Source organism: Lissotriton helveticus, chromosome 3_2, assembly GCF_964261635.1.
Source record: "Lissotriton helveticus chromosome 3_2, aLisHel1.1, whole genome shotgun sequence".
In the NCBI taxonomy this organism is placed as follows: Eukaryota; Metazoa; Chordata; class Amphibia; order Caudata; family Salamandridae; genus Lissotriton; species Lissotriton helveticus.
The window spans coordinates 10,909,253-10,929,384 of record NC_136062.1 but is presented as its reverse complement, the minus strand read 5'-3'; the positions used below and the strand labels follow the sequence as shown (position 1 = coordinate 10,929,384).

Here is a 20,132-nt window from a genome sequence, read left to right as displayed (position 1 = left end):
AAACAAACCGCTATGGCGTGGCCAGCATTCACTGTGCAATATTGCTTTGTTTTAATTTACTTCGAGCTATGTTACTCAGCAACCCATGCTGCAACATCTTTAAAACACATTTTCAATGTCAATAGATCTTGCATACACAAAACCTATTGGCTTGCTAATGCCTATTTTGTGTTTGAAGTATTAATAGGGAATACCAAGTAATGTGCCGCAATTGGGTCTTAACTGTAAGTTGTACATATCAAATTCTGGAATATCGAATGTTCTTATGCGCGATACATCACATCTAAAATAGCTGTATGCCAGTGTAATCTATGATCTCCGGGATCTCGTGTCCGGGCCGCAATAGGTTTCAGACACGGGCGGGTACCTTGAAGAAAGTGTGACTGCAGGCACCGCCCTCCGCCGGGATCCCTATCACATACATTTATAACGACTCAAATACAGCGTGCTGGATGAAAACCGTAAGTTTCTGCTTCACCTTGGAAACTGCGAGAATATCTCCACCACTCAGTACACCTTATTGCGTGTACTTTCACTTCACTTATGGCAGTATTTGTTATGGCCTTTCACTGTTGGTCCTGAAGAAAGCCTTTGCAACCCATACGAAATTGGCTGAAACATGTAGATCTATTTTAGGATGTATGAGACCAATTGGACCTTATTTTTAGGTCTCGCCTACACAGTGTGCATGCGCTGCATTGGAGACCTTTAGCAGTCTTTCAGCTCTTTTTTGAAGCACATACTCATGCTGGTGGCAGCATACACCAAGCGGGAGTGTGCGCAGGGGCACGCCACGAGTATGTGCTTCCAAAAAGAGCCGACTGCTCTCTCAAGTGTGCGCGCCTCTCTCCTCACACACACATTTTTGCTCGCGCTTCTTGTTGTTTTTATTATCACGCACGTACAGTGCTTCTTGACACCACTGATTACTTATATCCGGCTCCACAATTCACTTGATTCTCTTCATTTTACACATGAAGGTAAACATTGGTGTTTCGGTTAACCGAACTTAGAAAGCACCACGACTTTCCATTTGCACATACCAGGATTTATACAGGCTTTACGGGGGTTGCGGTGCATTAGCATGGAGTTAACATAACATTCATGGCATTTTCTTTTCAATTAATTACAAGGTTAGGTGATGCGAGTTCATGGTCTCATTGGATTACTGATTATTATCACATTTTGGTCACTCCTCGTAATTGGTATGATTAGCTTATGTTGGCTTTTAGCGGTGCATGCTAGTCCCTGTAGTCTCTTTCTGGGGCCTGTAAGATCGTCCTTAACTTTTCATGCAAAAAGCAATAAATTCTCAATAAGTGTAAAAGCATTAAGGTAACTATGTTGTTCTGCTTACATTTCCCATGCTTTATTTAAACTTGCATTCCCTATGAGTGTTTGCTTTTTTAAGGGTGGTGTTACTTTTTTTTTTTCAGGCAGCATAATACTCTTCTCTTCCCTCCTTCGTAATCTAAAGCCCATTTTTCTTGATAGGAGCTGAATTTATTTCAGTTGAGACAAAGTGGTTGTTAAACAGATTTTGAATTTCTGCACAACATACCATTGTTGCCCCTTAATTTTCTTCATAGTTTAAACCGCTTGTATATTTGGATTCTGAAGGGTCATTTACTAGCAGTATCGGAGCCTGTGGCAATGAGATAAAATCTCCCTACCCAAATATGCCTGGCCATCAGCAGTTTCTATTAAAGCAGTTTTCCAATTTCGATTGACAATTAATCTGTACACAGGGGCGTAACGCAGGTCCCTTCAGCGCTGAAGGGCTCCCAACCTTTCAGGGGGTTCCATTCAGCCCACGGCCAATGAACATCTTCAAGATGTGAGAGACTAAAGGCCCCTTGGGCAGTAGCAAAGTACATAAAATACACACATACTAGATAGATCAAAGGTGGCAGTATTGTCATAAACAGCGTACAGATCAGTTAAGCAGATGGTTCAGCAACAAAGGTACTTACTAGATGTTGTTTCTTGCTAGGTAGCTCATTCACTCTCTAGACATACAACCTTTTTAGGTCTCGGGCCTAGCGTACACTGTGCGTACACAGTCCTTTTCCTGGGGTTTTGAAAGTGGACCCGGAAATTCCATGCAGCTCGTGCGTGTTATTTCCTAGGTTCATTTTCAATGGCCTTTGCGTGCGTGTACTTTTAAAACAGAACACGCAGTAGGCCATGGTTGGTCGCGTAGCTCCGCCCATGGCCTATTGGTGTCTGTTACGCGCACCAGAGGCCATATATCTTCAAGATATACGCTCGCAGTGGCGCGCCCGCACACTGCTCGCGGCCTTTTTTTTTTTGCAATTGAATCGCTTTCGCGATCGGTTGAAGTGCTGTTTGCTTTTTTAATATTTGAGGCAGTTCTCTTAGGGAATGTGGGTTCATACTCCAGAACGTTTGCAAAAGGGCTCCCTGACTCTTTTACTAGTGATAGTCAGTTTTCTAGTTTCAGATGTAACTTCCCGCTGGTTCCGAAGGGTCAACATGGCTGCGCCCTGTGAGTCGGATCTGCAATCGGATCCCGCTCCGCCGCCACTCAAGATTCCAAAGCGCTATGTACCCTACTTCACCTGGGCTGAGCGATGGACGCCCATCCTTGTCGGCGCCTTCTACCCAAGCCATTCGTTGCCTCTAGAGGGATGCGCCGGTGGTCCGGGCCTTGACTCGTCGCCCTCAGTCTCCTTTTCCACGTCGGCTGCTTGTCGTGGCATGTCCTGGACCCCAGCAGAAACTAACGTGCGTATAGCCGTATGGGGCAACGAGCGATTGGTGGAGGCGCACTACCAGCAACTGGAGGGCTCAGGCACCCTATTTGGCAGCAGGGCTCCTGGCACCGCTATGTATGAGTGGGTGTCCCGGGCCCTAGCCGAACTGGGCTACGAGCGGACTCCATTGCAATACCGGGAACGCATGAAGATAAGGATTGGGTGTAATGATAACGTGCGGGGATGTGAGATAAAGAGCGGTGGTCGCAAGTGAGATAATCTTTGGGTACAGTATCACCCACGGCTAGAAATCCAGTCCACGGCTTGAAATCCAGCCCATTACTATGTGGCAAACCGTATTGGTGCACTAACGAATTTTTGTAAAAAGACATTCAGTAATTGTTGAAGCTCATAAGGACGTGGCCTAAAGGGTCACCTGCCGGAAGCAAGAGTTGATAACAAATGACAACGGGATCCCCCCCCCTTTAACATTTAGGGTAGAAGGACTGCGAGACATGGGGGCTGCACCCACCGCTGAGTTATATACAGCGCACAGTTTTTGTTTTAGTACACCACGTAATTAGCTTTTCAAGGGTTAGTTTGGTATTGGAAGGGATACCGTTTGGTAAAAACCCCGCCTGTATGTATAGTACGGCGCATCCAAGGCTCTAGTAGTCTGAACTTCTTCCTCTTTAATATTTAGCTGCAGTTCTTAATAATATGAAAGCGACCTTGTATGTGTACGCTTTTTGTTCAGCCTTTGGAAAGCACAACACCCCAAATCCTCTTCTGGTAACGCTCTAAAAGAAATACCTTCGTTATATTAGGTGTTGAAACTGAATCCTTCTAAATCCGAGATCTTGCTAAACTACATACACTTTCCACACGGCTGGTGAGACATCGTGGTTCTTACATTGAAGACAGTGTTATAATATTATGAACGATAACCTTCATCAACACCGGAAGGCATTTTAAGTAGTTTAAAGGTTTACACTCATGAAATTGACTTTTGGATCATGATGGAATACTTTGTTTATGATGCGGTTGCACTCAAACTCAACTTTTAAACTGCATTATGGGAGTCTGAGTTCTGAGATTGCTAAGCAATTTTTTCAAGTGACTCTGTTGGTGGAAAATTGTCCAATAGGGACCAATTGCGATGGGTGCATGTGATTAAATAAGGGACTGGAGCAGGGAGGGAACCATCATCTGTTGAACGGAAATGAGGACTGTTGTATTTTAAACATCGAGGCAGGTACGGAATCATGTTTGTTTAGAGAGATGAAAGCATGGATGGTGTTTCAGTTTGATGAGAATGTATGGGGATGTTTGTCAAATAATAATAGGGATGTGTGAAGTCTGGCTAGAAAGTGCGTGATGATTTGAAATGTGAGTTTAGTAGTTATTTAGCTGTGGATTAACTGAATGGTTACATGTGAATGTGTGGGTGTGAGGTTGAAATACTGGTGGCTTAGGAGAGACGTTTTTTCACAGCATTAAGTGAAAATGGGTAAAGGAGGAGTTTGGTAGTAAGAGCGCAGGGATAGGAGAAAGTATGAAAGTATGAAAGTTAATGAAAACGGGGGGATGGTTTGAGTAGGTAATCTTGTTGATTAAAACATGCCAGCGCAATCGGTATGCATGAGGCAAGAGAGAAATAATCGAAAAAATTGGAGCAATAACCAATGAGCCGCATAAGATAATGGCAGAGTATTGACTGAGAATAAGACTAATAGATGACGGTTTTGAGAGTTGATTGGGAGTGAAATCTGAACATTTAAGAATGAGCTACTTGAATTGAAAGATTTGTATTGCTGAGGGGTGTGCAATATTGCTATAGAATATAAGGTGGGCAACACAGATAAATATACATGTAATTAAGCATTTAGTAAAATTGTAAAGTGTAAATATCACTGATGTGTAAGAGGTGACAATTTTTCTAAATGTAAGTCTTATTTCTTGTCATTTGTAGTGACCCCAGATGAAGGGCACCAGAGGCCCAAAATGCATTAGGTTTTAATAAACAAAACACTGCCTCGGACGAATTTGCGTCATTCATGTGTTAGCTAGAGGTTCGGATGGCCCAGCTTTGACATAAGAAAACGAGAAAATTGGCATACCACTCCGCGTGTGGATTAAAAAACTATTGAATATAATTTGAAGACACATGGTGTTAAAACATGGATTATAAGGAGTACAGAGAGTAATTTTTTGAATCAATATTGACCGCCAGGACGGCGACTTTCAGCTGTGCGTTTGGTTGGGGGCACAGATTGCCCCCAATTAAAATAGGACTCTTACTCAGGTGCCATATGGGCATGGCACTGTTGGACCCGGCCTCATGGCGTGGTCCTACCCCTCCCGCATGGCGGGCCCAGGACGACATCAGCCCTCCTCCGGACCTCGGGCGGCCCCTTCTGCCCGACCCTGCACGCCCCAACACCACCGATCCGGCTACCATCCCGGATCCCCATCATCGGCCTGGCCCCAGCGTAGGCCCCTCACGACCTAAGCACGAGGCCGGGCCTGACTCCATCTTGGGCCCACCACGTCACGACCACGAGGCCTCGGCCCCAGCCTCGGCCCCAGCGAAGCCCAGACATCGAGGCACCAAGATCCACCCAGGTGGTCGAGTGGCCACTCGCCAGATCCCGGAGGGAGAGGAGTTTCGATGGCCCTCCAGCCGTCCCCGGACGCCTGGTATCGATCGCCCTCCGGCCTCCCTGGGCGCTGGCTCCACCCCCCTGCTGGGTGTCTGGACACCATCATCTCGGCCCCTCTGGCCCCAAGCGCGAGGGTCCGGACATCAAAGGACCTCCGTCCTATATTTGGGCCCGCCCCGGAGTAGGACGGCAGTTGTATCCTGGACTGGAAGCCCTGCTGACGCTGTCACGGCCGACACCAGACGACTCATCCTTCCTGTAACCGACGTCCATCCGAGAGCCTGCTGGCGCTGCCGCGGCCCACCTTGCTGAACCATCCGAGAGCCTGCTGGCGCTGCCGCGGCCCACCTTGCTGAACCATCCGAGAGCCTGCTGGCGCTGCCGCGGCCTACCTTGCTGAACCATCCGAGAGCCTGGGGCCCACCTTGCTTAACCATCCGAGAGCCTGCTGGCGCTGCCGCGGCCTACCTTGCTGAACCATCCGAGAGCCTGCTGGCGATGCCGCGGCCCACCTTGCTGAACCATCCGAGAGCCTGCTGGCGCTGCCGCGGCCTACCTTGCTGAACCATCCGAGAGCCTGCTGGCGCTGCCGCGGCCTACCTCGCTAAACCACCTTGCAAGCCTGCTGGCGCTGCCGCGGCTCGAACCTCTCGGAACCCCCCAGCTCGAGGATTGAGAGCTGTGCGTAGGGTATCCCTTCCTCCGCCCAGAGTAAGACTGTCCCGCTACCTTACCCTCCTTGTCCGAGACTTTACGGATCCCTCGATCCAGCTGTATATACCGCCAAGAACCCGCAACCGTTATTACTTATAAAAGCTTGAGAACTTGACCTCCTGTGTGGTGTCCGTTTGTAGTGTGGTGATTACTCTGCTGTACGATCCTAAGAGGGGGCCCTCATTCAGGAGGCCTCTCGGTAACGCTCGGCTACTTCTCGACGGAGGGGCGGACCTAGGGGTGGTCAGTCAGACATCTTCTGCCTCCCCCGGGTCGCCTTTCTAACATTGGTGGCAAGCGCTGGGATCCGAGCCCACGCAGATCGTACAGAGAGTGATTCACTCGCTACCCAGAAAACCCCACTGCGACCATGAGCACAGAATTCCAGAAGGAGAAAATGGAAGACTACAGTCACAAGGAGCTGAAGCAATTCTGCAAAGATCTAGGCATCGCTACCACTGGCTTAAGCACCAAAGAAGATTTCAAATCGGCCCTGCAGGCCTGGGTGGACGCCGGGGAGGCGCCACCCCCGAGTGATGATAACCCGGGCCCGAACGGAGGCCCGGAGGCTGAGGTGAACCCGGCGGGAGGGAGACCCGCAAACGCAGACACGGGCCTCTCCCACGAAGACGCCCGAGAACGAGAGAGGATCCGGCTCCACGAGTTGGACCTGGCCCGACTCCGACAAGAAGGAGAAATCCAACTGGCAGAAAGGAAGTTAGCCCTCGAGGAGAAAAAACTCATGCTCGAGCACGAGCGCGTCCTCAAAGAAATGGAACTTACAGCCAAGGCAAACGAGACAGCCACCTCCGGGGGTAAGACCCCAACCCCCCCGGTGGACACGAAGGTGCACATACCCAAGGATGTCGTCAAAGAGTACTATAAGAACGACGACATCCAGCAGTGGTTCAAAGCTTACGAGGTCGCCATGGCCGCCCATCGAGTACCCCTCAGGGACTGGGGTGCCGGCCTGTGGGGGAAGTTTATCAACGAAGGGAGAGACGCCCTGCTGGAGCTCCCTGATACCGAGAGGACCTCGTACGAGCACCTGAAGACCGCCCTCCTCACTCGCTACGGACTCACCCCCGAGATGTACCGGCAGCGATTCCGAGACTGCAAAAAAATCCCTGGTACCACGTGGGTAGAATACGTGAACTATTACAGTAGGGCCTTCGAGGGGTGGACTCGGGGCTGCCAGGTCACCACCTACCAGCAGTTGGTCGACCTCATTCTATGGGAACACCTGTCCAATAACTGCTTCATCGAACTCCGGCAGCACCTCCTCAACAGCAAATTGACTGAGCCACGAAAACTCGCTGTCGAGGCAGACCGATGGGCCAGCACCCGAGTTCCCCGGAACACGATGGGAGATTACGGCCGGGGGTCCCCAGGGAACCACCGACCACGAGGTGGCGGAGTAGGCCAGAGCCGGGGTCGAGACGCCCCCCAGGGGTCGTCCCCCACCTCCACGTCGCCATCCCTGGGCCGGAGAGGGGGCCCCCCAGCCAGGCCGGGGCCCCGCCCGAACGTTACGTGCCACAGATGCCAGCGACAGGGTCATTATGCGAATGACCCCCTCTGCCCGATGAACCAGCGACCCGGCACCACCGGGCCCCCAGCCCGCCAGATCGCGGCAGCTGCCCTCGGTGAAGAAAGAAGTGAGGAAGAGGACGACGACCACGAGCAGGCCGAGTGGGAGCCCGCCGCCATGACCTTAGCCTGCCTGGGTACTCACGACATGATCCCCCGAAGGCCGATCCCCGGCAACACCCAGAAGTACTGCCAGTGGGTCACCATCAATGGTCGCCGGACCGAAGCCCTCCGTGACACTGGGGCCAGCGTGACAGCGGTCCGCTGCCATCTGGTGACCCCAGAACAGATCCTTCCTAACGTCCTGTGCCTAGTCCGATCTGCAGATAACTCCGAAACTATGTGTCAGATAGCCCGCACCGGGCACCTGGGGCAGGACAAAACTTACAGCCGCCTGGTGACCCATTTCTACTGGCTCAAGCCGCACTTTGCACGCACTGAACTGAGTCTGCTGCTGGCGACCGATGACGGGGCTGAAGACGACTCCGAGCCCCTAACAGATCTCCTCAGCACCACCGAGAAAGACGGTTCCTTCGAGGGGGTCTGGCTCTCCTCTACCCTGACCCCAGAGCAGCAACAAGACTGTCGGAAGCTGCTGGGGCAGTTTGCGGAGCTGTTTTCCCTCACGCCGGGGGTCACCCGGTGGTGTGTCCACGATGTGGACACCGGAGACCGCCCCGCTGTGAAACAACGAGCTTTTCGAGTGCCCGACCGGGTTCGGGCCTGCATCCAATCCGAGGTGGCCAAGATGTTGGCCCTGGGGGTAGTCGAACCCTCCAACAGTCCCTGGGCCAGTCCCGTTGTCCTGGTCAAGAAAGCCGCTTCCCCCGGAACAGCGCCCGAGCTCCGGTTCTGTGTTGACTACCGGGGGTTGAATGCCGTCACCAGGACCGACGCGCATCCCATCCCCAGGGCGGATGAACTGATCGACCGCCTAGGGGCCGCCAGATACCTCAGCACCTTCGATCTCACGGCGGGGTATTGGCAGATCGGCCTTACTCCTGGCGCACAAGAGCGATCGGCCTTCTCGACGCCAGATGGCCACTATCACTTCAAAGTGATGCCCTTCGGCATGAAAAATGCGCCGGCCACCTTCCAGCGGCTAGTGAATCAGGTGCTGGCCGGACTAGAAGAATACAGCGCCGCCTATCTAGATGACATTGCGGTGTACAGCCTTCACTGGGATGAGCACCTGTCCCACCTCTGGGAAGTCCTGACGGCCCTCCGGCGGGCCGGACTAACCATCAAAGCCAGCAAATGCCAGATAGGCCAAGGGTCAGTGACCTATCTAGGACACCAAGTAGGGAGCGGTCAAGTAGCTCCCCTCCAACCAAAGGTAGACGCCCTCCGGGCCTGGGAGCCCCCGGTCACCAAGACCGCCGTCCGAGCCTTCCTGGGGCTCACCGGATACTATCGGCGATTTATAAAAGACTACGGGAGCATTGTGGGGCCCCTCACCGAACTGACCTCAAGGAAATTACCCCAGAAGGTGCACTGGACCTCCGCGTGCCAGACAGCCTTTGAGACTTTAAAGACTGCCATGTGCACCGCCCCTGTGCTCCAGGCCCCCGACTACAGCAGAGAGTTTGTAGTCCAAACCGACGCCTCGGAGCACGGCATCGGGGCGGTCCTGTCCCAAGTTAACCCCGAAGGAATCGACCGGCCTGTGGCCTTCATCAGCCGACGCCTCCTGGCAAGAGAACAGCGGTGGAGCACCATTGAGAGGGAAGCCTTTGCCGTGGTGTGGGCACTCAAGAAGCTCCGGCCCTACCTCTTCGGCACCCACTTCCGAGTCCAGACCGACCACCAGCCCCTGCGGTGGTTGATGCAGATGCGGGGAGAAAACCCGAAACTGCTGCGCTGGTCCATTTCTCTACAGGGGATGGATTTCACGGTGGAGCATCGCCCCGGCAACGACCACGCCAATGCCGACGGCCTGTCCAGATTCTTCCGCCTCGGCGAGGAGAATCCCCAAGAAAATGGGTGACTCTCCCCTGCCTTCAGCTGGGGGGGACGCGTGTTGGGCCCGGCCTCATGGCATGGTCCTACCCCTCCCGCATGGCGGGCCAGGACGACATCAGCCCTCCTCCGGACCTCGGGCGGCCCCTTCTGCCCGACCCTGCACGCCCCAACACCACCGATCCGGCTACCATCCTGGATCCCCATCATCGGCCTGGCCCCAGCGTAGGCCCCTCACGACCTAAGCACGAGGCCGGGCCTGACTCCATCTTGGGCCCACCACGTCACGACCACGAGGCCTCGGCCCCAGCGAAGCCCAGACATCGAGGCACCAAGATCCACCCAGGTGGTCGAGTGGCCACTCGCCAGATCCCGGAGGGAGAGGAGTTTCGATGGCCCTCCAGCTGTCCCCGGACGCCTGGTATCGATCGCCCTCCGGCCTCCCTGGGCGCTGGCTCCACCCCCCTGCTGGGTGTCTGGACACCATCATCTCGGCCCCTCTGGCCCCAGGCGCGAGGGTCCGGACATCAAAGGACCTCCGTCCTATATTTGGGCCCGCCCCGGAGTAGGACGGCAGTTGTATCCTGGACTGGAAGCCCTGCTGACGCTGTCACGGCCGACACCAGACGACTCATCCTTCCTGTAACCGACGTCCATCCGAGAGCCTGCTGGCGCTGCCGCGGCCCACCTTGCTGAACCATCCGAGAGCCTGCTGGCGCTGCCGCGGCCCACCTTGCTGAACCATCCGAGAGCCTGCTGGCGCTGCCGCGGCCTACCTTGCTGAACCATCCGAGAGCCTGCTGGCGCTGCCGCGGCCCACCTTGCTGAACCATCCGAGAGCCTGCTGGCGCTGCCGCGGCCTACCTTGCTGAACCATCCGAGAGCCTGCTGGCGCTGCCGCGGCCCACCTTGCTGAACCATCCGAGAGCCTGCTGGCGCTGCCGCGGCCTACCTTGCTGAACCATCCGAGAGCCTGCTGGCGCTGCCGCGGCCCACCTTGCTGAACCATCCGAGAGCCTGCTGGCGCTGCCGCGGCCTACCTTGCTGAACCATCCGAGAGCCTGCTGGCGCTGCCGTGGCCCACCTTGCTGAACCATCCGAGAGCCTGCTGGCGCTGCCGCGGCCTACCTTGCTGAACCATCCGAGAGCCTGCTGGCGCTGCCGCTGCCTACCTCGCTAAACCACCTTGCAAGCCTGCTGGCGCTGCCGCGGCTCGAACCTCTCGGAACCCCCCAGCTCGAGGATTGAGAGCTGTGCGTAGGGTATCCCTTCCTCCGCCCAGAGTAAGACTGTTCCGCTACCTTACCCTCCTTGTCCGAGACTTTACGGATCCCTCGATCCAGCTGTATATACCGCCAAGAACCCGCAACCGTTATTACTTATAAAAGCTTGAGAACTTGACCTCCTGTGTGGTGTCCGTTTGTAGTGTGGTGATTACTCTGCTGTACGATCCTAAGAGGGGGCCCTCATTCAGGAGGCCTCTCGGTAACGCTCGGCTACTTCTCGACGGAGGGGCGGACCTAGGGGTGGTCAGTCAGACATCTTCTGCCTCTCCGGGTCGCCTTTCTAACAGGCACTAACCCAAACTGCACGCATTTAAAAACAATATTGGACGAGTTTGGCACAAAAGTTAAAACAGGTGTGCATCCCTACCCCCACTGTAAACTGCATAGCTGCCATGTTTTAATATCGCTTATGCATGACATTTCTATGGTTTCAGTCTTGCTGCGAGTGATAATCTACGATCAAATGAGTGACACACCACATGCCACTTTCTCGCGGGGTCTATCGAAGTAACAGCTAGTATATATGTGTCTCAGTCATTATATCAAGACATATCACACAGCAATGAGCCAACAACCAAGACAAGCTAGATCTCAATGCTAAGTGTGCAGTGTGTGAGTGTGCAGGGTGAGCAGAGCGTGAGCAGGCAGGATGAGCAGTGTGTGAGCAGGCAGGATGAGCAGTGTGTGAGCAGGCAGGATGAGCAGTGTGTGTGTGCAGGGTGAGCAGAGTGTGAGTGTGCAGGATGAGCAGTGTGTGAGTGTGCAGGGTGAGCAGTGTGTGAGTGCGCAGGGTGAGCAGTGTGTCAGTATGCAGGGTTAACAGTGTGTGAGCGTGCAGGGTGAGCAGTATGTTAGTGTGCTGGGTGAGCGGTGTGTGAGTATGCAGGGTGAGCGGTGTGTGAGTATGCAGGGTGAGCGGTGTGTTGGTGTCCAGGGCCAGCAGTGTGTGTGTGTGTGTGCAGGGTGAACATTGTGTGAGTGTGCAGGGTGAGCAGTGTGTAAGTGTCCAGGGTGAGCATTGTGTAAGTGTCCAGGGTGAGCATTGTGTGAGTGTGCAGGGTGAGCAGTGTGTGAGTGTGCAGGGTGAGCAGTGTGTGAGTGTGCAGGGTGAGCAGTGTGTGAGTATGCAGGGTGAGCATTGTGTCAGTATGCAGGGTGAGCATTGTGTCAGTATGCAGGGTGAGCAGTGTGTCAGTATGCAGGGTGAGCAGTGTGTCAGTATGCAGGGTGAGCAGTGTGTCAGTATGCAGGGTGAGCAGTGTGTCAGTATGCAGGGTGAGCAGTGTGTCAGTATGCAGGGTGAGCAGTGTGTGAGCGTGCAGGGTGAGCAGTATGTTAGTGTGCTGGGTGAGCGGTGTGTGAGTATGCAGGGTGAGCGGTGTGTGAGTATGTAGGGTGAGCGGTGTGTTGGTGTCCAGGGCCAGCAGTGGGTGTGTGTGTGTGCAGGGTGAACATTGTGTGAGTGTGCAGGGTGAGCAGTGTGTAAGTGTCCAGGGTGAGCATTGTGTGAGTGTGCAGGGTGAGCAGTGTGTGAGTGTGCAGGGTGAGCAGTGTGTGAGTGTGCAGGGTGAGCAGTGTGTGAGTGTGCAGGGTGAGCAGTGTGTGAGTGTGCAGGGTGAGCAGTGTGTGAGTGTGCAGGGTGAGCAGTGTGTGAGTGTGCAGGGTGAGCAGTGTGTGAGTGTGCAGGGTGAGCAGTGTGTGAGTGTGCAGGGTGAGCAGTGTGTCAGTATGCAGGGTGAGCAGTGTGTCAGTATGCAGGGTGAGCAGTGTGTCAGTATGCAGGGTGAGCAGTGTGTCAGTATGCAGGGTGAGCAGTGTGTCAGTATGCAGGGTGAGCAGTGTGTCAGTATGCAGGGTGAGCAGTGTGTCAGTATGCAGGGTGAGCAGTGTGTCAGTATGCAGGGTGAGCAGTGTGTCAGTATGCAGGGTGAGCAGTGTGTCAGTATGCAGGGTGAGCAGTGTGTCAGTGTGCAGGGTGAGCAGTGTGTCAGTGTGCAGGGTGATCAGTGTGTGAGTGTGCAGGGCGAGCAGTGTGTGCAGGGTGAACATTGTGTGAGTGTGCAGGGTGAGCAGTGTGCGAGTATGCAGGGCCAGCAGTGTGTGAGTGTGCAGGGTGAGCAGTGTGTGAGTGGGCAGGGTGAGCAGTGTGTGAGTATGTAGGGTGAGCAGTGTGTTGGTGTCCAGGGCCAGCAGAGTGTGTGTGTGTGCAGGGTGAACATTGTGTAAGTGTACAGGGTAAGCAGTGTGAGAGTATGCAGGGTGAGCAGTGTGTGGGTGTCCAGGGCTAGCAGTGTGTAAGTGTGCAGGGTGAGCAGTGTGCGAGTATGCAGGGCCAGCAGTGTGTGAGTGTGCAGGGTGAGCAGTGTGTGAGTGTGCAGGGTGAGCAGTGTGCGAGTGTGCAGGGTGAGCGGTGTGTGCAGGGTGAGCGGTGTGTGAGTGTGGAGGGTGAGCGGTGTGTTGGTGTCCAGGGCCAGCAGTGTGTGTGTGTGTGTGTGTGCAGGGTGAACATTGTGTGAGTGTGCAGGGTGAGCAGTGTGTGAGTATGCAGGGTGAGCAGAGTGTGAGTGTGCAAGGTGAGCAGTGTGTGAATGTGCTGGGTGAGCAGTGTGTGAGTGTGCACAGTGAGCAGTGTGTGAGTGTGCACAGTGAGCAGTGTGTGAGTGTGCACGGTGAGCAGTGTGAGTGTGCAGGGTGAGCAGTGTGTGAGTGTGCAGGGTGAGCAGTGTGTGAGTATGCAGGGTGAGCAGTGTGTGACTATGCAGGGTGAGCAGTGTGTGACTATGCAGGGTGAGCAGTGTGTGGGTGTCCAGGGTGAGCAGTGTGTGAGTATGCAGGGTGAGCAGTGTGTGACTATGCAGGGTGAGCAGTGTGTGAGTGTGCAGGTTGAGCAGTGTGTAGGGTGAGCAGTATGTGAGTGTGCAGGGTGAGCAGTGTGCGAGTGTGCATAACAAAACACAACAAAGCTTAGCATAGCATAACAAAACACAACATAGCATAACAAAATATATCATAGCATAGCAAAACACAACAAAACATAGCATAGCATAACAAAACAACAAATCATAGCATAACAAAACACAACAAAACAGAACAGCATTACAAAGCATAGCACAGCATAACAAAGCATAGCACAGCATAACAAAGCATAGCATAGCATAACCAAACACAACGAAACATAGCATAACAAAACAAAACATAGCATAACAAAGTACAGCATAACAAAACAAAACATAGCACAACATAATACATAGCATAGCATAAAACACAACAAAACATAGCAGTGTGTGGGTGTCTAGGGCTAACAGTGTGTACGTGTGCAGGGTGAGCAGTGTGTAAGTGTGCAGGGTGAGCAGTGTGTAAGTGTGCAGGGTGAGCAGTGTGTGGGTGTCCAGGGCTAGGAGTGTGTAAGTGTCTAGGGGAGCAGTGTGTGAGTGTGCAGGGTGAGCAGTGTGTGAGTGTGCAGGGTGAGCAGTGTGTGAGTGTGCAGGGTGAGCAGTGTGTGAGTGTGCAGGGTGAGCAGTGTGTGAGTGTGCAGGGTGAGCAGCGTGTGAGTGTGCAGGGTGAGCAGTGTGTGAGTGTGCAGGGTGAGCAGTGTGTGAGTGTGCAGGGTGAGCAGTGTGTGAGTGTGCAGGGTGAGCAGTGTGTGAGTGTGCAGGGTGAGCAGTGTGTGAGTGTGCAGGGTGAGCAGTGTGTGAGTGTGCAGGGTGAGCAGTGTGTGAGTGTGCAGGGTGAGCAGTGTGTGAGTTTGCAGGGTGAGCAGTGTGTGAGTATGCAGGGTGAGCAGTGTGTGAGTATGCAGGGTGAGCAGTGTGTGAGTATGCAGGGTGAGCAGTGTGTGAGTATGCAGGGTGAGCAGTGTGTGAGTATGCAGGGTGAGCAGTGTGTGAGTATGCAGGGTGAGCAGTGTGTGAGTATGCAGGGTGAGCAGTGTGTGAGTATGCAGGGTGAGCAGTGTGTGAGTGTGCAGGGTGAGCAGTGTGTGAGTGTGCAGGGTGAGCAGTGTGTGAGCAGTGTGTGAGTATGCAGGGTGAGCAGTGTGTGAATGTGCTGGGTGAGCAGTGTGTGAGTGTGCTGGGTGAGTAGTGTGTGAGTGTACACAGTGAGCAGTGTGTGAGTGTGCACGGTGAGCAGTGTGAGTGTGCAGGGTGAGCAGTGTGTGAGTGTGCAGGGTGAGCAGTGTGTGAGTGTGCAGGGTGAGCAGTGTGTGGGTGTCCAGGGCAATCAGTGTGTGAGTGTGCAGGTTGAGCAGTGTGTAGGGTGAGCAGTATGTGAGTGTGCAGGGTGAGCAGTATGTGAGTGTGCATAACAAAACACAACAAAGCTTAGCATAGCATAACAAAACACAACATAGCATAACAAAATATATCATAGCATAGCAAAACACAACAAAGCATAGCATAGCATAACAAAACAACAAATCATAGCATAACAAAACACAACAAAACAGAACAGCATTACAAAGCATAGCACAGCATAACAAAGCATAGCACAGCATAACAAAGCATAGCATAGCATAACCAAACACGAAACATAGCATAACAAAACAAAACATAGCATAACAAAGTACAGCATAACAAAACAAAACATAGCACAACATAATACATAGCATAGCATAAAACACAACAAAACATAGCAGTGTGTGGGTGTCTAGGGCTAACAGTGTGTACGTGTGCAGGGTGAGCAGTGTGTAAGTGTGCAGGGTGAGCAGTGTGTAAGTGTGCAGGGTGAGCAGTGTGTAAGTGTCCAGGGCTAGGAGTGTGTAAGTGTCTAGGGGAGCAGTGTGTGAGTGTGCAGGGTGAGCAGTGTGTGAGTGTGCAGGGTGAGCAGTGTGTGTGTGTGCTGGGTGAGCAGTGTGTGAGTGTGCTGGGTGAGCAGTGTGTGAGTGTGCTGGGTGAGCAGTGTGTGAGTGTGCTGGGTGAGCAGTGTGTGAGTGTGCTGGGTGAGCAGTGTGTGAGTGTGCACAGTGAGCAGTGTGTGAGTGTGCACGGTGAGCAGTGTGAGTGTGCAGGGTGAGCAGTGTGTGAGTGTGCAGGGTGAGCAGTGTGTGAGTGTGCAGGGTGAGCAGTGTGTGACTATGCAGGGTGAGCAGTGTGTGACTATGCAGGGTGAGCAGTGTGTGACTATGCAGGGTGAGCAGTGTGTGGGTGTCCAGGGCAATCAGTGTGTGAGTGTGCAGGTTGAGCAGTGTGTAGGGTGAGCAGTATGTGAGTGTGCAGGGTGAGCAGTGTGCGAGTGTGCATAACAAAACACAACAAAGCTTAGCATAGCATAACAAAACACAACATAGCATATTAAAATATATCATAGCATAGCAAAACACAACAAAACATAGCATAGCATAACAAAACAACAAATCATAGCATAACAAAACACAACAAAACAGAACAGCATTACAAAGCATAGCATAGCATAACAAAGCATAGCATAGCATAAAACACAACAAAACATAGCAGTGTGTGGGTGTCTAGGGCTAACAGTGTGTAAGTGTGCAGGGTGAGCAGTGTGTAAGTGTGCAGGGTGAGCAGTGTGTGGGTGTCCAGGGCTAGGAGTGTGTAAGTGTCTAGGGGAGCAGTGTGTGAGTGTGCAGGGTGAGCAGTGTGTGAGTGTGCAGGGTGAGCAGTGTGTGAGTGTGCAGGGTGAGCAGTGTGTGAGTGTGCAGGGTGAGCAGTGTGTGAGTGTGCAGGGTGAGCAGTGTGTGAGTGTGCAGGGTGAGCAGTGTGTGAGTGTGCAGGGTGAGCAGTGTGTGAGTGTGCAGGGTGAGCAGTGTGTGAGTGTGCAGGGTGAGCAGTGTGTGAGTTTGCAGGGTGAGCAGTGTGTGAGTTTGCAGGGTGAGCAGTGTGTGAGTTTGCAGGGTGAGCAGTGTGTGAGTATGCAGGGTGAGCAGTGTGTGAGTATGCAGGGTGAGCAGTGTGTGAGTATGCAGGGTGAGCAGTGTGTGAGTATGCAGGGTGAGCAGTGTGTGAGTATGCAGGGTGAGCAGTGTGTGAGTATGCAGGGTGAGCAGTGTGTGAGTATGCAGGGTGAGCAGTGTGTGAGTATGCAGGGTGAGCAGTGTGTGAGTGTGCAGGGTGAGCAGTGTGTGAGTGTGCAGTGTGTGAGTGTGCAGTGTGTGAGTGTGCAGGGTGAGCAGTGTGTGAGTGTGCAGGGTGAGCAGTGTGTGAGTATGCAGGGTGAGCAGTGTGTGAGTATGCAGGGTGAGCAGTGTGTGAGTATGCAGGGTGAGCAGTGTGTGAGTGTGCAGGGTGAGCAGTGTGTGAGTGTGCAGGGTGAGCAGTGTGTGAGTGTGCAGGGTGAGCAGTGTGTGAGTATGCAGGGTGAGCAGTGTGTGAGTTTGCAGGGTGAGCAGTGTGTGAGTTTGCAGGGTGAGCAGTGTGTGAGTGTGCAGGGTGAGCAGTGTGTGAGTGTGCAGGGTGAGCAGTGTGTGAGTGTGCAGGGTGAGCAGTGTGTGAGTGTGCAGGGTGAGTAGTGTGTGTGTGTGCAGGGTGATCAGTGTGTGAGTGTGCTGGGTGAGCAGTGTGTGAGTATGCAGGGTGAGCAGTGTGTGGGTGTCCAGGGCCAGACGTGTGTGTGTGTGTGTGTGTGTGTGTGTAGGGTGAGCAGTGTGTGAGTGTGCAGGGTGAGCAGTGTGTGAGTGTGCAAGGTGAACAGTATGTTAGTGTGCAGGGTGAGCAGTGTGTGAGTTTGCAGGGTGAGCAGTGTGTGAGTATGCAGGGTGAGCAGTGTGTGGGTGTCCAGGGCAGCAGTGTGTGAGTGTGTAGGGTGAGCAGTGTGTGAGTGTGCATAAAACACAACAAAGCTTAGTATAGCATAACAAAATATAGCATAGAATAGCAAAACACAACAAAACATAGCATAACAAAACAAAAACACACCATAGCATAACAAAACATAGCATAACAAAACACAACAAAGCATAGCATAACAAACCACAACAGCATAACAAAGCATAGCACAGCAGAACAAAGCATAGCATAGCATAACAAAACATAGCATAACCAAACACAACGAAACATAGCATAACAAAACATAGCATAACAAAACATAGCATAACAAAGTACAGCATAACAAAACAAAACATAGCACAACATAATACATAGCATAGCATAAAACACAACAAAACATAGCAGTGTGTGGGTGTCCAAGGCTAGCAGTGTGTAAGTGTGCAGGGTGAGCAGTGTGTGGGTGTCCAGGGTGAGCAGTGTGTGGGTGTCCAGGGCGAGCAGTGTGCAAGTGTGCAGGGTGAGCAGTGTGCAAGTGTGCAGGGTGAGCAGTGTGCAGGGTGAGCAGTGTGCGAGTATGCAAGGTGAGCAGTGGATGAGTATGCAGGGTGAGCAGTGTGTGAGTATTCAGGGTGAGCAGTGTGTGAGTATTCAGTGTGAGCAGTGTGTGAGTATTCAGTGTGAGCAGTGTGTGAGTATGCAGGGTGAGCAGTGTGTGAGTATGCAGGGTGAGCAGTGTGTGAGTATGCAGGGTGAGCAGTGTGTGAGTATGCAGGGTGAGCAGTGTGTGAGTATGCAGGGTGGGCAGTGTGTGAGTGTGCATAACAAAGCACAACAAAGCTTAGCATAGCATAACAAAACATAGCATAGCATAACCAAACACAATGAAACATAGCATAACAAAACATAGCATAACAAAACAAAACTTAGCATAGCATAACAAAACATAGCATAGCATAACAAAATATAGCAAAACACAACAAAACATAGCATAGCATAACAAAACATAGCACAGCATAACAAAATACAACAGAGCACAGCATAACAAGACACAAAAAAACAGATCATAACAAAGCATAGCACAGCATAACAAAACATAGCATAAGAAAACATAGCATAAGAAAACAAAACATAGCATAGCATAACAAAGTACAGCATAACAAAACAAAATACAACATAATGCATAGCATAAAACACAACAAAACAGCGTAGCAAAACAAAAGCATAGCATTTCATAACAAAACATAGCATGCACACACAACCACACCCACACAACCACACACAGCCACACACACACACACACACAACCATATGTACAACCACCATCACACACACAACCGCACACACAAAACCGCACACACAAAACCACACACACAAAACCACACACACAAAACCACACACAGAACCACGCATACAACCACACACACACACAAACTAACAATTCCAATCCAACCCACATAATTCAACTACACACTACATGCATACACTCCATAACAAATGGTTAAAAGAAATTGCCATTTACAATGCCATTAGCTCTAACTCAAATAAATCCGAGACCTATTGCATTTCCAATGCTTGTTTTTATTTTCATTGGGGCTACCTTGTTTGATCCCTGTTGGGAGGCTGGAAAGTCTGTACCGCCTACAATGTAAAACCTCTGACCCAACTTGTTTTTGCGGAAGCTAGGGGTGCATAAGGGAGCAAAGATGGGCTTTGAAGGGGCATTCTGGACATGTAAGACAAAAAGATAATCACAAGACTGCATCAAGAAAACAATGGGTAGGACTTACAAACCTCCATGTGTCAAACATGTTGACCCCATACTTGTTTAACTTTAAGCCATGTTGCACATCAGCTCCTGCTGCTGGGCAATGTGTAAAATAAAAAAAAAAGACAAAGCCAATAGATCTCGCAAAGGCAAAACCTACTGGCTTTGCCAAAGCTGTTTGGAAATGAAATTGCATGTTTACTTGCATGTAGTGCTGGTGTCAGGGTACTCTGAGTGGGAAGTCTGCTTCTGTGCTGGCGATGGGCAGAATAGTACAGCAAGTTAGTCTCGGCATCAGCTCAACATCCTGTGGTTCTAGGCAAATCATATAATCTCGCCAGTGCATTAAAAAACAAACATTTACAATTCAATAGGAAAGATTGAGCTATTGGCATTGTAAATGAGAATACCTTTTATTTATGTCTTGGTTTTCAAAACAGATAAAAGGCGTGTCATTTAGAATGTCAAAAGCTTAAACTCTCGCAAATGCGAGACCTATTGCATTGCAATCTTGTTTAAATATGCGAACTGTCTGCAAATAGCCTCCTCACCTTTAAGAAATGGAAGATTTAAAAAAGAAGGTGTTCATGTTTACCAATAGGTTAGTATTGTGAATATAGAACAGTATTAGGCAACCGGGAGATTGGACAGTTTGGGAAAACAAATGTGGAAAAGGGGTTCTGAAATTAGGTAAGAATCTCCTTCAATATCACATT

General features: G+C 51.8%; 1 protein-coding gene and 1 pseudogene across 2 annotated transcripts in view; one reads left to right on the top strand and one right to left on the bottom strand.

The window, feature by feature from the left end:
* Positions 1-20,132, bottom strand: part of BTBD1 (BTB domain containing 1) — a 256,914-nt gene that overhangs the window by 148,341 nt on the left and 88,441 nt on the right. The window lies entirely within an intron of this gene.
* On the top strand, positions 2,497-4,730 carry LOC144826388 (myb/SANT-like DNA-binding domain-containing protein 2 pseudogene; annotated as a pseudogene).